Genomic DNA, 19890 nt, shown 5'->3' on the forward strand with positions numbered 1-19890 from the left:
TGCCACTGCACAGGCCCAGCCCTCACAGGCAATGGTCATTCACAGGCAGCCAGTTGTAATGCCCCAAACTAGGGACAAACACCACAGAGACAGACGCTATTGATGCTCTTGATTTATGTGTTCCAAGAACACACGACAAACAGACAAACAGAGCTGATGCTCCTGCTTTAACTTTCCATTTCATACCATGCTCCCGATCTCTCTGTGACTGAATTCCTGGTCACACAGACATTCTGCTCCATTGTCCTGTGCAGGAACATAATGTCTGCTTGAAAACGCATACTCATGTCAAAACCTTCTTATGTGCACTTCTCTATTTGAAGGAAAATGGATGGTCCCTCCTATTTAACTCACACTGTGGGAGATACCCTAACACAATAATTGACTATCATCTCCTAGCAAAATTCCTAAAGAGTATAGTATAATTATTGGTGGCCCTAACATGAAGAGTCGGTCATTGCTGAAATTAGGATCTCTTAAATTTCCTGCTGCCTTGTGTTGGATGCATCACACCACACCACCTTTTTAATGAGCAATGACCTCAGGATCACCCAGTTAGGAATTTGGACACACCTAAGGAAATATTTGATGGTTGCAATGATCCATAAAAGGAAGTGGTGGCACAGCAGCCTCAGCCTTTGTATGAAAAGACTCCTGGACAAGTGTGGGAAGGGTCAGAGGAAGGACATCATGGGAGCCTCCATTTAAGGAATAGTAGACGGGCCTAAGGGTGAGGGAGGTGGCCTGGAGCGAGAGTTCAGAGGAGTGGGTCAATGAATCTGCTTTGATGCTGAATGATTTTGCACATGCACACTTCCTCATTTTACATCAGGTGTCCCTGTCTGAATATAATTCCCACTGCAGTGCTACATACTTCCTTTCTCAACCTGATTCTCTGAGGACCTGACATAACAGGCTCTACTCCTCCCAGTATCAGGGCGTCCATGAGAGAAAGCAATGACCCAGCTACCTAGCAAACTAGGGGCGAGTGTCCAGGAACAGTCCCCCTCACCTGTACTCCTCTACCTTCACTCTCCTGGGGCCAAGCTCCTCGCACAGTACTTGAGATGATTAGACCACACTTCTATTACTGATGTTCTAGTAGGGCAAACAGGACTAGTCAGAAGAAGCCAGGGATCTCACTTTACGAACCCAAGAGGTAGGGGAACCCAAAGCTCTCCTTCTGCATTGCCACCGAGGCCCAACCTCAGTATCCTGTCATATCCTTCCAGGTCGCAGCATTTTTCTCCTAAATAACATTGTCGGGAATGCTGGAAAGGCATTCTCACGCTTATCCAATAGATGGCAGCTTTTCGTTTCAAATCATGTTATTGGGGATGTTGGCAATTCATTCTCATGCTTGTCAAAACATGGCGGCTTTTTTTTACAAATAAAGTTACTGAGCAGGCTGGCAATGCATATCCACACTTGTCCACGAGATGGCAGCATGACTTCACATGTCATTTCATTCGGGATGGTACCACTGCATTCCCTCGTTTCTCCACCAGGTGGCAGCACTTTTCCACCAAATGATTTCATTGGGCATGCACGGTAGGCATGCTCAGGTATGCCCAAGAGTTGTTTGCATTTACCTCAAAATGTCATTTCTTTCGTGATGCTGGAAATGGATTCTCATTCTTGAACAGTCACAGCATGCAGTTATGTCCGCACGTGCCAAAAGGCGGCTTCTAACAGAAAAATACAGTTTGCACATACTTCTACAAAGGGAATTTGGTTTAACTGTGAAATGAACGTAAAACCCCGGCCTGGTTCCCTGCTGTCTCCCTAAAGCGAGGGTATGGCAAACGCATCATCCTTTATAACTTATCACTGCAAATTCCGACCCTTGCACACAAGGCCTTTCCTTGAACTCCCTTATCACCCAAGGGAAAATGGTAAACTCTATTGGACTTTCACTGATTTCTTAATCCACCACAGTCTCTACCACACAGAAAGAATTTTGGCTTCTGATACCATCAGAAAACACAACTTAGCCACTTCTGCAATTGTAAAGGCCATGCATTCACGGGGCGGGTAATTCAGAGAGTCCATTGTCAAGGCAAACAATACATAAACAGGCACATTAGATGCTCTCGCTTTATCTTGCCATTTATTCCATGTGCTGCATATGTCCATGGCTGAATGCCTTTCCACAGGGACATTCTGCACCTAATTTCTACGCAGGAAAAGAATCTTTGCTTGAAACACCTTTTAATCTGAAAAAGCTTCTCACGTGCACTACTTATATTGGAAGGTCCCTCCTATAGTTCTCACACGTTAAATGCGTGCAGTTAACACAGCAAATCTGGTATCATCTCCTCTGAGGATAATCAAAAAGTATTTAAAAATCATGTCAAGCCCAAACCTGACAAAGTTGGAATCTCTTCCGTTTTCTCCAGCCATGCATTCAACAGTTCCCACCACAACTTGGTTGTGATGGGCAGTGTACCCAGGAAGGCCAGCGATACAATTCAGTAAATACATGGTGGTTGTGATGATCAATAGAGGGATGTGGTGGCACAGCAGCCTCAGCATTTTCATGAAGGAGGATACTGGAAAATTGTGGAGGGGGTTCTAGGAAGCACATCACAGAACTTCTCTTTAATGCATGGTAGGCAGGCCTGAGGGTGGTGTTGGTGACCTGAGGTGTGAGATCAGAGAAATAGGCCAAAGAATCTACTTTCATTCTGAGTGACAGAGGAAACAGACATGACCTCATCATCCTTCAGCCTCCCCCAAGTGAACATGATTGGCACTGCGGTGCTCAGAACTTCCAGCCTCATCCTCATACCGTGATGATGTCACAGGCTGTATTTCTCCCAGCTTCAGTGTGTTCATGTGAGAAAACAATGTCCCAGCTCCCTGGCAATCCAGAGGCAAGTGAAGAGTTGGTCTCTGCTCACCTGTTATCATCTATGTCCCCTCTCCTGATGCCAACATACACTCATAGTTCTCACTGTTGATCTGGAAAGGAAAAATGGGCTCCACAGGAGAGGGCTGGCGTCTAAACCACAAACCCAAAAAGCAGGGGATCACACCAAGCTCTCTAATGGCATTTCCTGCAAGGACCCACCTAAGCAATCCTGTCAGATCCCGAAACATGGTGATCAGAGACGAAGTTGAAGAAGTGAATGCTGCTGTTCTGCCTGCAGTTGTAGGCCTGTCGTTCATACTGCAGGTACCACTGAATGTGAGTGGAATGGGTCACCCTGTATCCTGCAGCTTGAGGAGTGTGTGGAGAGGAACCTGTCACCTTCCAACTTGGACACACTTCTTGCCGCAGGCCATGCAGGGAGCCTCCTCTCTCCTGCGATGGTTATGAGAGGATCCTTCACAATCACAGTATCGTGGATGTAGGGGTTTTTGTGAAAGAGCAGCACAGTCTTGCAGCGATTGCTGCCATGCCAGGCTTCCTTCACCTGCAAAAGGATAGTGGATCCGGTTTAGGGTGATAACTTATTCCAGAACTCCCGCCTATTCCTTCCTGCAGGGATAGGATTTTTTCACAAGCTCTCTACCTCCCCAGCCGTGGTCTGCACAGCCTGACCTTCAGATTGATCCTGTGGCTGAGCATGGTTTCATCTTGGTCACTGATAATGGCTGACAATTCCAGATTGTTGACAAATTGCAGCAGGTCAAAACGCCTGCACGCTGCAAGCTGAACATGAAACAGCTACAAAAAGGAGCAGATCCTTAAAGCAGCTTGGATTGCTCCCACCTCTCTAACCCCTAGCCCAGCTCCTTCACCATAAGATGCAAAAAGAGAGCACAGTGGTTCTTGTGGGCTCCATGTGTTTATACACACACGGGCACACTGTTTTCCTGACAGCCTTTGACCTCGCCTACATACTTGCCTGCTGAGTGCTTAACAGGATACCTTTATTTGTGGACATCACTCATTCCTGCCTCTCACTGACTTGGATATACAGAGGACTTGGACACGCAGCCCCCCTCGAGTGCAGCATTACCCCAAGAAGAACCTGAGTGACACAGAGCAGTGTGGAGGCAATGGCCCTTGTTCTGCGCATGAGTCTGATCTGGGACGGCGCTCCTGAAGCCCAGGGAGAGTTTTTGGGGTACTGGTGAGATAAAAGGGTGTCTCTGAGATTTTGGATCACACTGTTCTCACTATCCTGAGCTTCACTCCAATGTGTCTATTTGATTCTGAGCTACCGATCCCCACTAATACATTTCTCATGCACTAGGGCAGGCATATTGCGTTCCCTTCTGTAGAGTCAAGGATACACTATTGACTCAGCATCTGGCAATGCACTGAACGTTTGTGCTTTTCAGTTCTAAACAGGGCTGCCGCCGCTGCCAGGTACTGGGCTTGAGCCAGCAGAAGGATCTGCTCACTTGTAAGTTCACGGGCTACATTCCTAACTTAAGTGCCCGGAGCACATCCAGTGGGGACCAGGTGCACTTCCCACTGAGCCAATCCTCTTCGTGCTCCTGCTCGACTGGCTCTTCTTGTGGATGTTTTGTTTCTATCTGTGCCTGAGGCTCAACATCAACCACTACCTTCATGACTTTTATGGCGTCCTCTCACCCAGGACAAACTGCTCCCTGCCAATTAATTCCTCCTCAATCAATTCCTTCTCCTCTCCCTGCTCCACCCTGTCTGGCCCTTGTAGAAACTCATGATACATTTCCTCTGCCAAAGCATAACTTACCCACTTCTGCAACTGTAAGGCCCAGCCCTCCCAGGGACTGGTCGATCATTCCAAGGCAGCCAATCGTAAGGCTCAAACCAACACACAAACAACAGACAGACAGACAGACAGACAGACAGACACGGTACTTGCTCTTAATTTATCTTTCTAACTACATGCCATGCTCTGGATGTCTCCGCATCTCAATGCTTTCCCACAGGGACATTCTGCATCTATTTCCTGTGCAGGGAAACAATGTTTGCTTGAAAACACATATTTCGCTGAGAAAGCTTCTCATGTGCACGACTCTTCTTTGAAGTAAAATGGACAGTCCCTCCTATTTATCTCACAGTGTGGGAGGTCCCCTGAACACAACAAACCTCCTATTGTCTCCTCTGACTATTACTAAAGAATACTGAATAATCCCCAATCTGTAAAATGGGTCACTGCCGCCAGTGGGATCTCTTAAGTTTCCACCAGCCCTGTGTTCAACATGTGCCGCCACAACCCGTTTATAACGGGCAGTGTTTTCAGGATGACCTGTGGAGGAATAAGGAGACACTTAAGGAAATATATGGTGGTTGTGATGATCAATAGAGGCAAGTGGTTCCAGAGCAGCCTCAGCCTTTGCATTCTCATGCTGAAACACCACGTGGCAGCATTTTCTCCTCAAATGGTATTATTGCAGATGCTCACTCTGAATTCTTACTTTTGTCCAGAGGCGGCAGAAAGTTTCTTACCAACGATTGTTCTGGGGATGCTGGCAATGCATTCTCACACTTTTCCACCAGGTGTCGGCATGATTTCACGAGTAATTTTATTGGGGATGCTGGAAAAGCATTCACAATTCCATTCAACAGGTGGAAACATTTTCAACAGGATGAATCCATTGGTGAACTCGTGGATGCATTCTCACGGTTACCCACCAGGTGGCAGTATTGTTCCAACTGAGGATCATATTTGGGATGCTTGTGGAGATGCAGAAGATGCATTTTCTCGTTTGTCCACCAGGTGGTGGCATTTTGACACCACGAGATTTTATTGGCTATGCTGACAATGGAAGCTAATGTGTGTCAAGCAGGCAGCAGAATTATTTTACCGCACGATTTCGCTGGAGATGCTTGCAATGGTTCTATATTTATCAGTTGGCGTCAATATTCCACTAGTGAATATCAGGAATGTTCTGGAAGTGCATTCTCACGCTTTTCCACCAGGTGGCAGAATTTCCCCACAAAGTACTTTTACTGAGGATGCTGGCAAGGCATTCCCACGTTGTTTTCTACAGCTGTCTGCATTTTCCCTCCACTGTCCCATTTTGGGGAAACTGGCAATGCATTTTGGCGCTGAAACATGAGATGGCAGCATTTTTCCACCAACGATTCTGTTTGAGATGCTGGCAATGCTTTCCCACGTTTGTCTTAACACGTTTGTGGAAGCATTTTTACTACCAAATTATATTATTGGGGGTGTTGAAAATTCAGTCTCAAGTTTGAAAAAGACTTGGCTACATTTTCGACAAATGTGATTATTTTGTGGATGTTGACAAGGCATTCTCACGTTTTAACAGCCATTGAACCTACTTTCCCAAAAATGATTCTATTGGGAATAGTGGCATGGCACTTTCACTTTTGTTCAATAGCTGGCAACACTTTCACCACAAAGTATCGTTTGGGGAATGCTGGAAGCACGTTCGTCCAACGTACTTCGTAGAAGTACTTTTCCACAAAATGATTTTATTGCGGATGCGGGCAATGCATTCTTCAGTCTCTCAAACAAGAGGCCACATTTTCCACCAAACGATTCCTTTGGTTGTGCTGGCAATGCATTCCCACATCTGTCCACAAGGTGGCCACTTTTGTTTACCAAGGGATTTTCCTGAGAACGCTGGCAATGCATTCCCTTGCTCCAATACCAGGTGACAGCATTTTCTCCACAAGTGATCTTATTGGAGATGCTGTAACTGCATTTTCACATTTGTAGAAAGGTGACTGGTTTCTTATTTACAAATGATTGTTTTAAGGCTGCTGGCAATTCCTTCTGACACTCAAACACCAGGTGCAGTATTTTCCCACCAAATGATATTATTGAGGATCCTGGCACTGCATGCTCCTCCTTGGAGAACAAGTGGCAGCTATTTTCCACCATGTAACTTCACTGGGGCTTCTGGCGATGCATTTTCACTCTTGTCCAATAGGTGGAAGCATTTTCCCACAAGTGATTTCACTGGGGATGCTGGCAATGAACACTCACACAAGTCGACAAGATAAGGGCATGTTTCCCACAAGAGATTTTCATTGTGAATCTTGGCAATGTATTTTCAAATGTGTCCGCCATTTGGCAGCCAGCATCATCTCAGAAGGGATTTTCATGAGGATGCGGGCAACGCATTCTCACACTTGTCAAACATGTGGCGGCCTTTTTCCAACAACTGATATTATTGGGGCTGCTGGCAATGCATTGTGAAGCCTGTTTACAACAAGCCCGCATTTTTCCACCAAATGTTATTATTGCACATAAAGGCAATGGTTTCTCCCGCTTGTCCACCCGTCGGCACCTTGACATCACAAGTGATTTTGTTTGGTAAGCTGAGAATGCATTCTTACGTTTGTTCAGCCAGTTGAGGAATTTTTCCACCAAGCGACTTTATTGCTGCTGGCTGTACATTCTCACGTTTGTCCAACTATTCGCCGCAGTTTTCCCCTAAAGTGATATTGTGTGTGTGGGTGTGGATGTTGGTTTTGAATTCTCACACGTGGACATTGGCTATCAGAATTTTAGGCCCAAATCACTTTATTGTGATTCCAGAGCATGCGTTCTCACTCTTGTCCACCAGTTGGCACCTTGATCTCAGTAGGGGTTTCATTGGGGATTCTGGGAAATCATTCATACAGTCCTTTAGCACCTGGTGGCCTTTTTCTCAAAGAGTGATTTTGTTGGGGATGCAGTCAATGCATGCTTCACCTTGTCCACCAGGGGGCAGAATATTTCCACCAAGTTTTTTTTAAAGGGGATGCGTTTAATGCTCTCCCACTTACCTCCACAAGGTGGCAGCATTTTTAAAACAAACGCTTTTCTTGGGAATGCCGGGAATGCTCTCTCACATTTGTAAACAATGTCAGGTAATTTCTCATCAAACGTTTTTACGGGAGATGCCTGAAATACACTATCACCTTTTATTCAAAGGGGCAGCATTTTTTCAACCAAATAATTTTACAGGGGCTGGCAATGGATGCTCACGTTTATCCCACACTTGGCAGCATTTGTCCCAGAGAAAGTTTTTTTGCGGGGATGCGTGGCAGCGTTTTGCCCCAAATGATTTTATTGAGGATGCCTGCAAGGCAGTCTCAGGTCTCTACATGAGGTCACAGTAGTTTTCAACCACATGATTGGATTGGGGATACTATCAGCGCATTCTCACCCTTTTGCATTTTGCCGACAGAGAGGTTTTGTGGTGATTCTGACAATACATTCTCAGACTTATCTGAGAATTGGCAGTATTTCCGTACAAATGACCTTACTGGGGATGCTGGCAATGTATTCTCACGATTGTCCACGGAGGACAGCATTTTCAATCAAATAATTTTATGGGAGATGCTACGCAGCCATTCTTGCACTTGTCAACCAGAAGGCAGGTTTTCCACAGTATGATTTTATTGGGCATGCTGGCACTGCATTCGTAATCTTTTTCATAGGTGGCAAAACTTTCCCAAAAACTTATTATTTGCGGGATACTGGCAATGAATTGTCATTCTCAAGCATCCGTTGGCAGCATTTTTTAGCTAATGATTTTGTTGGGGATGCTCGCCATGCGTTTTCATATTTGTCGACCAGTGCACCTGGTGCCCGCTGGAGGTGCTCCAGGCACATAAGTTAGAGATGGAGAATATGGACTTGCAAGGAAGCAGAGCCTAACGGAAAATCTTGATAATGCATTGCCAGATTTCTCAGTAAAATCCCTGTGAGAGCTCAGTTCCGTATTATGTTCGAACGTTGGAAGCAAATGCCAGGATCCCCAATAAAATTGTTTGGGTCAAAGATGCCGCTTCCATGTGGGCAAGCGTAAGACTGCCTTGACGTTATTCCCAATAAAATCATTCTAGGAACAGTGCTGCCTCTTAATGGATAATCTTGAGAATGCATTTTCAGCATCTACAAAATAATCACCAGAGTGAACATATAGGCCATCGGCTGGACAAATGTAAGAATGCCTTCTGAGCCTACCAAATAAACTTGCATAAATGTCCAGTGTTGGGTCCTAAAAAATGATGGATTTCTAAGTATCCTCCCTGTAGGGAGTCGGTCACACATTAGGAACAGGCAACCAGGTGGGAGACTTCACAGTTGAACCAAAGTCCCTCTCTAGAAGTATGACTGCACAGTGTTTTGCTGAGAGAATCAGTCTCTGAGGCCGAAGATCCCAAGCGACATTTAGCAAGGGGTGGAATAAGGTGCACAGATACCTGTGGCGAATTGAGTCAAGGCGTGTGGGAAGTCAGAAGTGTATTAGGTTCATTTGGGCAAGAATCCCCTGCTGGAAGAGTAAATGAGCAGAGGGACAATAAGAAGGAGAGTGTGCCACAGCCCTCACACACAAGCACACACAAGCACACACACACACATGCACACACACAGAGGCAAAGGCATGGACATGAATTTGTGTTGGGCAATCTCTGGACTATGATGTCCACAGTCAGTACACCTTGCCCGTTTTTGACACTTTTTACGTTTCCTCAAATGGAAATGGCCTCCTGTGAATATGATTGTTTATTGACTTTGTTCCTTCAGACCAAGCCCTTGTGCAACCAACTAATCCTTAAGCAATATCAAGTCATCCTTGCTACTCGTCACTGAAACCCAAGGAGTGGATGAGAGAAAGTCAGAATGAGAGAAAGACCAAAAGAGCAAAAGCAATGGAAACAAATAAAAAGTTACTAATCTAAAAGGAGTCAGACTGAGACCTTATCTTGGCGGTAATAATCCTGATGATCCAACTCTACCAGAATGTAGGCTACAGTCCTCTCCAGCCACAGTTCTTCCCTTTGACTCTCACTTCAGTCTCAGATATCCCTTATACTGGAATAGCCTCTACTGCCCGGGCATTTCTCCCTGTGGATATTACCAGGGGTCCCTGTGGATGTGCGGGAAGTGTTAAAGAAAACGAATTCTGAAGTGGGAAACGTGAGTTGCCTTAAGAAAGAGCCCACTAGACACCGAACCGAAGGAAACCTAAAGATGCTAAGGCAAAATAGGACTTCCTCAGGAACGTTTCTCTACAGGTACAAGGCCCATACACTGAGGCTCACAGTGAGGGGCGGGGCTGAATACGATGATGCCTGCTGTAGTCTCACAGTTTGGAAGAAATGTTTCAGAAGCCCAACAGCAAAGGGGAGCGAGTGGGGTGTCCAGGAGCCTTTTCCACGCTACCTGACCACATCCCAAGCCCCTGTCTGTAGGCTCAGTGAGACCACACTGAGCACAGCAAGAACCCATATCCGGACCTGAAGTGTCTGTCTTTACTGTATGGCTTATTCTTGACCCTTTGGTCAAATATTAATTGACCATGATGGCATGGGTCAATTTCAGGATTCTGTACTTTTCCATTGATCTATGTGCCTGTTCCTGTGCCAGAAGCAGGTTGTTCTGATCACAGTGGCTTTGCCCTACAGCAGGATATTCAGTAATGTGATCCTACAACTCTGTTCTTTCTCAAGAATACTGTGGGTGCACGGGGTCTTTTTTGGTTTCCTATAAATTTTCGAAACATTTTTTCCAGCTCTGTGAAACACACTGTTGGGATTGATGACAATTGTGTTGAATTTATAGATTGTTTTGGGTAGCATGGATATTTTGATAATGTTAATTCTTTCAGTCTATAATTCTTTCACTCCTTTGTATCTTCCTCTATTTCTTTTTTCAATGTCCTGTTTCTGAATACAAGTCTTTTACATCCTTCTTTGACTTTACTCCTAGGTGTCTTATTTTTTCAGTTGCAATGGTAAATGGTATAGTCTTTTCTAAGAGTTCATAATCGGTGTAAAAAAAATGCCATCAATGTGTTGATGTTAATTTTGCTTCCAGCTTCCTTGCCAAATTCATTAATTATATCCACAAGTACTCGGTGGACTCTTTAGTTTTTTATGTACAATATCATGTCATCTGCAAGTAATGACAGTTAACCTTCTCTCTTCCGATACGGATGCCTTTTATGTTCTCTTTTTGTCTGCTCGCTGTGGCTAGGACTTCCAGTAGTATGCTGAGCAGTAGTGGTGAAAGGGGCAACCGTGTCTTATTCCTCTTCTTAGGGGATATGGTTTTAGCCTTTGCACGTTGAGTATGATTTTGGCCCCAGGTATGTTGTATATGGCCTTTATTATGTTGAGATATATTCCCTCTATTTCCACTTTGCTCCCAGTTTTTTCCAAAATGGGTGCTGGATTTTCTAGAATATTTTCTCTGTATCTATTGATATGATCATAAGATTTTTGTCCTTCATTTTGTTTAGCTCTCACATTTCTTGATTTGCGAATATTATACCAGCGCTGCGTCTCCAGAATAAATCACACTTGGTCATGGTGTATGATCTTATTTAATGTATTGCTGGATAAAATTTGGTAATATATTTTCTGAGGATTTTGGCACCTATGTTCATGAGGGACGTTGGTCTGTGAAATTCTTTATTTGCAGGATCTTCATCTGGTTTTGGGATTTATTATAATACTGGTCTCATAAAAATATCTCCCTCCTCTGGAATTTTCTAAAATATTTTGAGGAGAGTGGGTTTTAATTCTTCTTTAAATGTTTAGGTAAGCTCGCATGTAAATCCATCTGGCCCCAGACACTTGTTTGCTGGAAGTTTTTTTCTTATTACTTCTTCAATTGCATCCATTTTTACTGGCCCTCCAGGTTTTCTGATTCTTTCCGATTGAGTTTTAGCAGATTGTAGTTTTGAGGAATGTGTCCATTTTACGCAGCTTCCCCACTTTATTGTTGTGCATAGTGTTTTCTTAGTATTCTTTCTGTTTCTGTCATGTCAGTTGTTATATCGCCTCTTTCACATCTGATTTTGTTTTCTTGGGTCCTCACCGTTTGTTTTTTGGTGCGTCTGGCTAAAGACTCATCGATCTTATTTCTGTCAGAAAACTAGTTCTTACTTTCATTGATATTTTGTACTGTGTTTTTGGTCTCTGTGTCGTTCATTTCTGTTCTGATCTTCACTATTTTCTTTCTTCTGCATCTCCTCGAAATGTTCAGGTCCTCTTCCCTTTTTAATATTGGGTTGTTGTTTTTGTTTTGTTACTTACATAAGAAATAAAAATGACTTTACATTCTGAATTCTGTGTTTTATTTTAATCTCTGATAGCAGATTTATGCCCCTTCAGAAATTGATGTAGAATATACGTCATCTAAAACTAAACATTTTAAACTATACGCTCCAGTGGTTTTAAAATTGGAATAATGTAGAACTGTTACAGCATAACAAGAAGCTAGAAAAATTCCAGGACAAGTTGAAAGGGAAACTGAGATAGATTTTTAGACAGCAGTTTGAGTTAAGCCTATCTTCCCTAAGCCAAAGGCACTGGAGAATAAATAGTTTGTATTAGATGGGAAAGATGCAGAAACCCAGGTGCAGAGACTAGGGCACAGGAAACCACCTGGACAGGAACCCCCAGAGGCCTACAAGGGACAAAGACTGGGAAAACAAGAACTTTGTCCCCAGGTAATCTATTCTCCCAGAGCATGTCATGGGTCATGCGGTGGAGACCCCCTAAGCATTCCTCCCTAAAGATACCTTTTAAGTCTCAGTTGTATTTCAGCTCCAGGCCCATAAAAGCATTAAGACAAGACAAGTGGCATTGGAGTGGACTCAGGACCAGACACATTGACAAATGAGGCCCTTCCTGGCATGGACTAATCAGTGGCGACCAGCACCCTGAAAGGGCACCCCTGGAAAGCTGATGAATATTCTCTTGAGAACTCCCCTGAAGCCTCCCATAAGATTTTCCACCTGCAAGGGAGATAAATATGCTCAGGACAAAGGACCAAGTGTGAGCTCCCCTACACCACAGGAAAGCGTGACAGCGCCAGTTTCCTCCTTCCTTCTGCGGGGGCCCCATGGTGCTTTCAACCAGGGGAGCAATGGGCAGTGGCAGCTCATCCCAGGCTTGTCTTCTGAAACTGTCTGAAAGGTCTTGGAAATGTGTCCAAGGCCCCCTTTTCTCTGACTTCCCAGTGAGCAAAGGCAGCCCAGCCTAGGCTATCCTGTTACTTCGTCTATGCACCTGCCTTGGTTCACCAGCCTAAGTACATTTTTATTACAGCCATTAAAGCTTTGGGTTTTTTTCTTCATTTTTTTCTCTTGATTGAAATCTTTCCTTCAAGATGACAAGAGCTGAGGCCTTCTGCCTGTATCCCCTGTAACACAACCGTCATCTTTTCACTTCGGAAACCTTAATGTCAACATAAAAGAAAGCCTCATCCCATTTAAAGAGTATACCCAATTCTACTCTGGACTATTTCCTCATTTACACTGATGTCTTTCCCATCTCCATGGCTATGCTATTGCTATTGTCGTTGTTGTTAACCCTCACTAGAGGATATTGTTTTCATTGACTTCCAGAGAGAGTGGCATGGAAGAAGGGGTAGAGAGAGAGAGGTGCCTCAGTGTTAGAGACACAGACATTGGTTGCTTTTCTAATTCGCTGCACACCTGGGATGAGGAATGAATCTACAACCTAGGTATGTGCCCTCAACTGGGAATCAAACCGGAGACCCTTCAGTGTGCAGGCCGACACTATACCACTGAGCCCCGCTGCCCAGGGTAGATATGCCTCTTTAAATATGAAGTTTGTAGGTATATTTAACTTGAAATTGGTAGAGGTTTTAAAATGATTTCTTTAGTTTTACTCATGTTTTCATTGGTGATTTGCCACTATTATATTACTGGCATTAATTTTGCAACAGTTTGTATGTAGCAGGGAGGAAACACTTTTAGATCAGGGTCCAAATAGAGTAGTGTATACGAACTTTTTTTGTTAAAAACTTTTATAGCAATGAGAACCAGAAAAATTTCTACTAAACTATCTAACACTACAACTGAAAGATTTAGAAAGAGAACAGAAAACAAGAAAGGGCCCAGAGGAAGTAAAAGGAAGAAAATAATAAAGAACCAGAGCCTAAATAAATAACGTAGAGACTAAAAAATTAAAAAAGGTCAATGCAACCAAGAGCTTGTCTTTGAATAGACAATCAGTGTGATGAACTTTTAACCCAACTCACCAAAAACCAAAGACAGAGGTCAAAAATAAATAAATTGAGGAACAAAAGAAGTGAAGTAACAACTGATACCACTGAAATACAAAGGGTTGTAAGCAAATACCCTGAACAACTATATGCCAACAACCTGGATGAAATAGACAAATTTCTGGAAATACACAACCTTCAAATACTCAGTGAGGAAGAATCAGGCATGCTGAACACGTTGATAAAAACTGGTGAAATTGGAACAGTGATTTTTTAAAAAATGCCCAAGAAAAAAAGGGCCAGGCCCAGACAGTTTCAGAGGGGAGTTTTATCAAACATTCAAAAAATAATTCAAATTGTTCCAAAAAGTCCGAGAGGAACAAACACTCCCAAGCTCTTTTTAGGCAGCCTGAATAATCTCAACTACAAATCCAGGTAAAGACCTTGCAAAGAAAGAATTAGAGGCCAATATCCGTGATAAACAAAGATGCTAAAATCTTCAAACAAATATTAGCAAATTGGATCAAGCAATATGTTAAACAGATCACACCCCATGACCAAGTGGGGTTTATTCCAGGGATGCAGGTTTGGTACAGTATTCACAAATCTATAAATGTGATGCATCACAGGAACCATTTGACAAACAAAAATCTCATGATCATCTCAGTAGGTGCAGAAAGAGCAACAAAACCCAGCGCCCATTTTTGAGAAAAACTCTCAGCACAGTGGGGATAGAGGGATCATGCCTAAACACATTAAAGTCCTTATAGGACAAACCTTCAGTCAACTTCATACTCAATGGGCAAAAACTAAAACATATCCCCTAATAAGAGGAACAAGACAGGGACGTCCACTTTCACCATCTTTTATTCAACAGAGTGTTGGAAGTCCTTGCCACAGCGATCAGACAAGGAGAAAACATAAAAGGCATCCAAATTGGAAAGGAGAAATAAAACTGTCACTGTTTGCAGATGACCTGATATTGTATGCTGAGAACACTAAAGAGGTCACCAAAAGACTTCTAGATTTAATAATAAATGAACTCAGCTATGCAGCAGGATGGAAAATTAATGCCCAGAAGTAAATGGCATTTTTAAACAACATTCATGATCTCTCAGAAAGAGAAACTAAAACAAACAAACAAACAAACAAAAACACATTTAACGTGCAACAATAAAATTAAGATACTTAGGAATTAACTTAACCAAAGGGGTGAAAGACGTGTACTTGCAAAACAAATATGTTCAAAAAGGAGATAGAGGAAGATATAAACAAGTGTAAGAATATACCATGCTAATGGATTGCTAGAATCAACCTCATTCAGATGTCCGTACTCCCCAAAGCAATCTATAGATTCAAACTATTCATAAAATACCAATGTCCGATATCACAGACCTAGAAGAAGTAGTGCAAAAATTTAAAGGACACAAAAAGGACAGCACCCCAAATCGCTGAAGCAATTTTGGGAGGAAGAGAAAAGTGGAAGGAATCAAAATAATACATATCAAGATATAGTAAAGCCATTTTAATCGAAACAGAATGGAACTGGCAGAAGAACAGACTTAATGACATAAATGGAACTGAACAGAGATCCCAGGAATTGACCCAACTCATTACACTCAATTGAGAATTTACAAAGGAGGCAGAGCATACAGTGGAGTAAAGGAAGTCTCTTCAATAAATGGTGTTGGGAAAATTGGACAGGAACTTTCAAAATAATGCAACTAGACCACTATCTTGCACCGCACACAAGGATCAACTCCAACTGGATAAAAAACTTAAAGGTAAAACATGAAACCATTAAAAATCCTAGAAGGAAATGGAGGCAGCATGATCTCAGACATCTCTCATTGCAATATGCTCACCAATACACTGCCTAGGGCAATGGAAGCAAAGGAGAAAATAAACAAATGGGACTACAGCAAAATAAAAAGATTCTGCACAAAGATACCATCAACAAAATGCAAAGGGAACTCATTATATGGGAGAACATATTTGCCGATGATACATCTGATAAAGGGTTACTACCCCTAATATTTTAAGAAACACACCTTCACAAGAGGAAGACAAACGATCCAATTAAAAAACGAGCAAAGACCTAAGTAGACACTTCTCCAAAGAGCGCATAAACATGTCCAAGAGACATATGAAAACTGCTCAGTGTCACTAATCACCAGAGAGATGAAAATTAAAACAATAATGGGGTATCACCTGAGGTCTTCCAGAATGGCTATGTTTTCAATAAGTCAATAAACAGAAAGTGCCTGTGAGGGTGTGCAGAAAAGCTCACCCTAGTATACTGCTGGTGGGAATGCAGACTCGTGCAGCCTCTTTGGAAAACCTTATGACATAGGAGGTTTTCTCAAAAGTTGAAATACAGAACTGCCATTGAACCCAGTGGCCCCACTGCTTGGAATATGTCCTACGAAACCAGGAACATCGATCAGGAAGAATATATAAACCCCTCTGTTCAGAGCAGCACAATTTACAATAGCTCACAGGAATGGGTACATGAATCTGCTTTGATTCTGAGTGACAGTAGACATGCACACTCCTGCATCTTCCTTCAGCTTCCTGCCTGAACATGATGCCACACTGCAGTTCTTCAGACTTTCTGTCTCTTCCCAATGCCGCAGTGGCCTGGCGTCATAGGCTATCCTTCCGAGCCTCAGGGTGTTCATGTGAGAGAAAAATGTCCCAGCTACCTGACAACCCAAGGGGGAGCCCCACTGGCATCTCCTCACATGTCCTCTAAGTGCCTTCTCCTGGTTCCAACATCCTCAAGTAGTCCTTACTGATTTTCTGGCAGAGCAAAAAGTGATCGTCCAGAGACGGCAGGGATCTGACTAAAAATCCAAAAGCAGGGGAACACACCAAGCTCTCTTAGGGCATTGCAAGCAAGCCTCCACCTCAGCAATCCTGTCAGACCCCGCCACGCTGTGGGCAGAGAACTAGTTGAAGTAGTTAAGGCTGCTGTTCTGGTGCCTGGAGCTGTTGGCCCATCGTTCATAATGCTGGCACCACTGAATGCAAGAGGCATAGGATGCACTGTATCCTGCAGCATGAGGAGTGTGTGGAGAAGGGCACATCACCTTTCAAGTTCTATGCACTTCCTGCTGCTGCCCATAGAGAGAGCCTGCTCCCGCCTGTGATGGTAATGAGATACTCCTTCACAGTGGCAGTACTGCATTAGTATGATTTGCTACAAAAGGACAGTTAACCTTGCCATCATCCCTGGCATGTCTGGCTCCCTCCACCTGCAGAAGGAATGTGGGTGGGGGTTAGGGACATCTCACTCCTGGACACCCAAGTGTCCCTGCTTACATGGACAGGTTATATTCTCAAGGCCCCTCCCTTTCCAGCACCAGTACCTGCAACATCACCTTCACATTGATCGTGTGGCTATGAAAGAACTAAAACATGGAGATCTACAAAACAGCCTGGCTTGGCCTGAACCACCTATCTTCTGGCCCCATTCCTTCTGCATAAGAGGCACAGAGGAACACAGAGGTTCCTGGGGTTACAGGTGCCTGCACCCATGCGGTCACACTGATTCCTCACAGGCTTTGATATCCCCACACCCTTGCCTGCACACGGCTTCACAGGATACCCTGATTCACGCACGTCACACGTTCCTGCCTCTGATGGAGGACTTGGGCATGCCCACACCATTTTGGGCTACTAAAACAGCTCTTCCAAACTGTGACTGGACAGAGGGCATCACGCTACTCAGCCCCGCCCCTCACTGTCAGCCTCAGTGTATGGGCCTCAGAACTGTGGTGAAACATTCCTGAGGAAGCTCTATGTTACCCGAGCATTTGCAGCTTTCCCAGGGTTTGGTGTCTGGGGGGCTCTTGCTTACGGCTACTCACGTTTCCCACTTCAGAATCCATTTTCTCTACCGCTTTCCCACAGATCCACAGTGACCCCTAGTAATATCCACAGGGAGAAATGCCCGGGACATTACAGGCTGCCCAGTCTGTGGGATATCTGAGGCTGAAGTGACAGGCAAAGGGAAGAACTGTGGCTGGAGAGGACTGTAGCCTACATTCTGGTAGAGTTGGGTGATCAGGATAACTACGGCCAAGATACGGTCTCAATCTGACTCCTTTTACATCAGTTCTCTTGTTTTTGTTTCCATTACTCTTGCTCTTTCTGTCTTTTCCTCATTCTGACTCTTTCTTCCATCTACCCATTGGGTTTCAGTGACCCGTAGAAAGAACGACTTGATGCTGCCTAAGGGTTTCTTCATTGCAGGAGAAAGGCTCGGTCTGAAGGAACAAAGTAAATAAACAATCATATTCACACGAGGCCATTGTTATGTGAGGAAATGTAATACCGTCAAAAATGCACAAGATGTACTGGCTGTGGACACCATGGTCCAGAGATTGCCCAACACAACTTCACGTACATGCCTGTGCCTCTGTGTGTGTTGTGTGTGAGGGCTATAGAACACTCTGCATCTTATTGTCCCTCTGGTCATTTACCCTTCCAGCTGGGGATTCGACCCCAAGTGAACCTAATATCCAGACTGACTGCTCACATGCCTTTGCTCTCTTCCCCACAACTCCTACATGCAATTTATACTCCCACTGGCTAAGTGTGGTTCTGAATCCTGGGCTCAGAGGATGATTCTCGCAGCAAATACAGTGCTCTCATACTTCTAGGGAGGGCTTCTGCTTCAAGTGTGAAATGCACTGGGAAGCCTCCCACCGCGTTGCCTGCTGTCAATGTGTGAGCTGACCTCCGACAGAAAGGAACCTGGAAATCCATCATCCTTTCGGAGCTCGCAGTGGACATTCAGGCCCTTGCTCCCAAATCCCTTTCCTTGAGCTACCTTATGTCCCTGGGTCCATTAGTATCACCCACTTCAATGGACTTACTCTTAGTTCTCCCTCCTCCCCAGCCTCCAGCACACAGAAAGAATTCTGTCTTCTCATACTGTCCTAAAGCATAACAACTTAACCGCCACTGCCACTGCACAGGCCCAGCCCTCACAGGCAATGGTCATTCACAGGCAGCCAGTTGTAATGCCCCAAACTAGGGACAAACACCACAGAGACAGACGCTATTGATGCTCTTGATTTATGTGTTCCAAGAACACACGACAAACAGACAAACAGAGCTGATGCTCCTGCTTTAACTTTCCATTTCATACCATGCTCCCGATCTCTCTGTGACTGAATTCCTGGTCACACAGACATTCTGCTCCATTGTCCTGTGCAGGAACATAATGTCTGCTTGAAAACACATACTCATATCAAAACCTTCTTATGTGCACTTCTCTATTTGAAGGAAAATGGATGGTCCCTCCTATTTAACTCACACTGTGGGAGATACCCTAACACAATAATTGACTATCATCTCCTAGCAAAATTCCTAAAGAGTATAGTATAATTATTGGTGGCCCTAACATGAAGAGTCGGTCATTGCTGAAATTAGGATCTCTTAAATTTCCTGCTGCCTTGTGTTGGATGCATCACACCACACCACCTTTTTAATGAGCAATGACCTCAGGATCACCCAGTTAGGAATTTGGACACACCTAAGGAAATATTTGATGGTTGCAATGATCCATAAAAGGAAGTGGTGGCACAGCAGCCTCAGCCTTTGTATGAAAAGACTCCTGGACAAGTGTGGGAAGGGTCAGAGGAAGGACATCATGGGAGCCTCCATTTAAGGAATAGTAGACGGGCCTAAGGGTGAGGGAGGTGGCCTGGAGCGAGAGTTCAGAGGAGTGGGTCAATGAATCTGCTTTGATGCTGAATGATTTTGCACATGCACACTTCCTCATTTTACATCAGGTGTCCCTGTCTGAATATAATTCCCACTGCAGTGCTACATACTTCCTTTCTCAACCTGATTCTCTGAGGACCTGACATAACAGGCTCTACTCCTCCCAGTATCAGGGCGTCCATGAGAGAAAGCAATGACCCAGCTACCTAGCAAACTAGGGGCGAGTGTCCAGGAACAGTCCCCCTCACCTGTACTCCTCTAC

Source organism: Miniopterus schreibersii (assembly GCF_964146895.1).
Source record: "Miniopterus schreibersii genome assembly, chromosome: Y".
NCBI classification, from domain to species: Eukaryota; Metazoa; Chordata; class Mammalia; order Chiroptera; family Miniopteridae; genus Miniopterus; species Miniopterus schreibersii.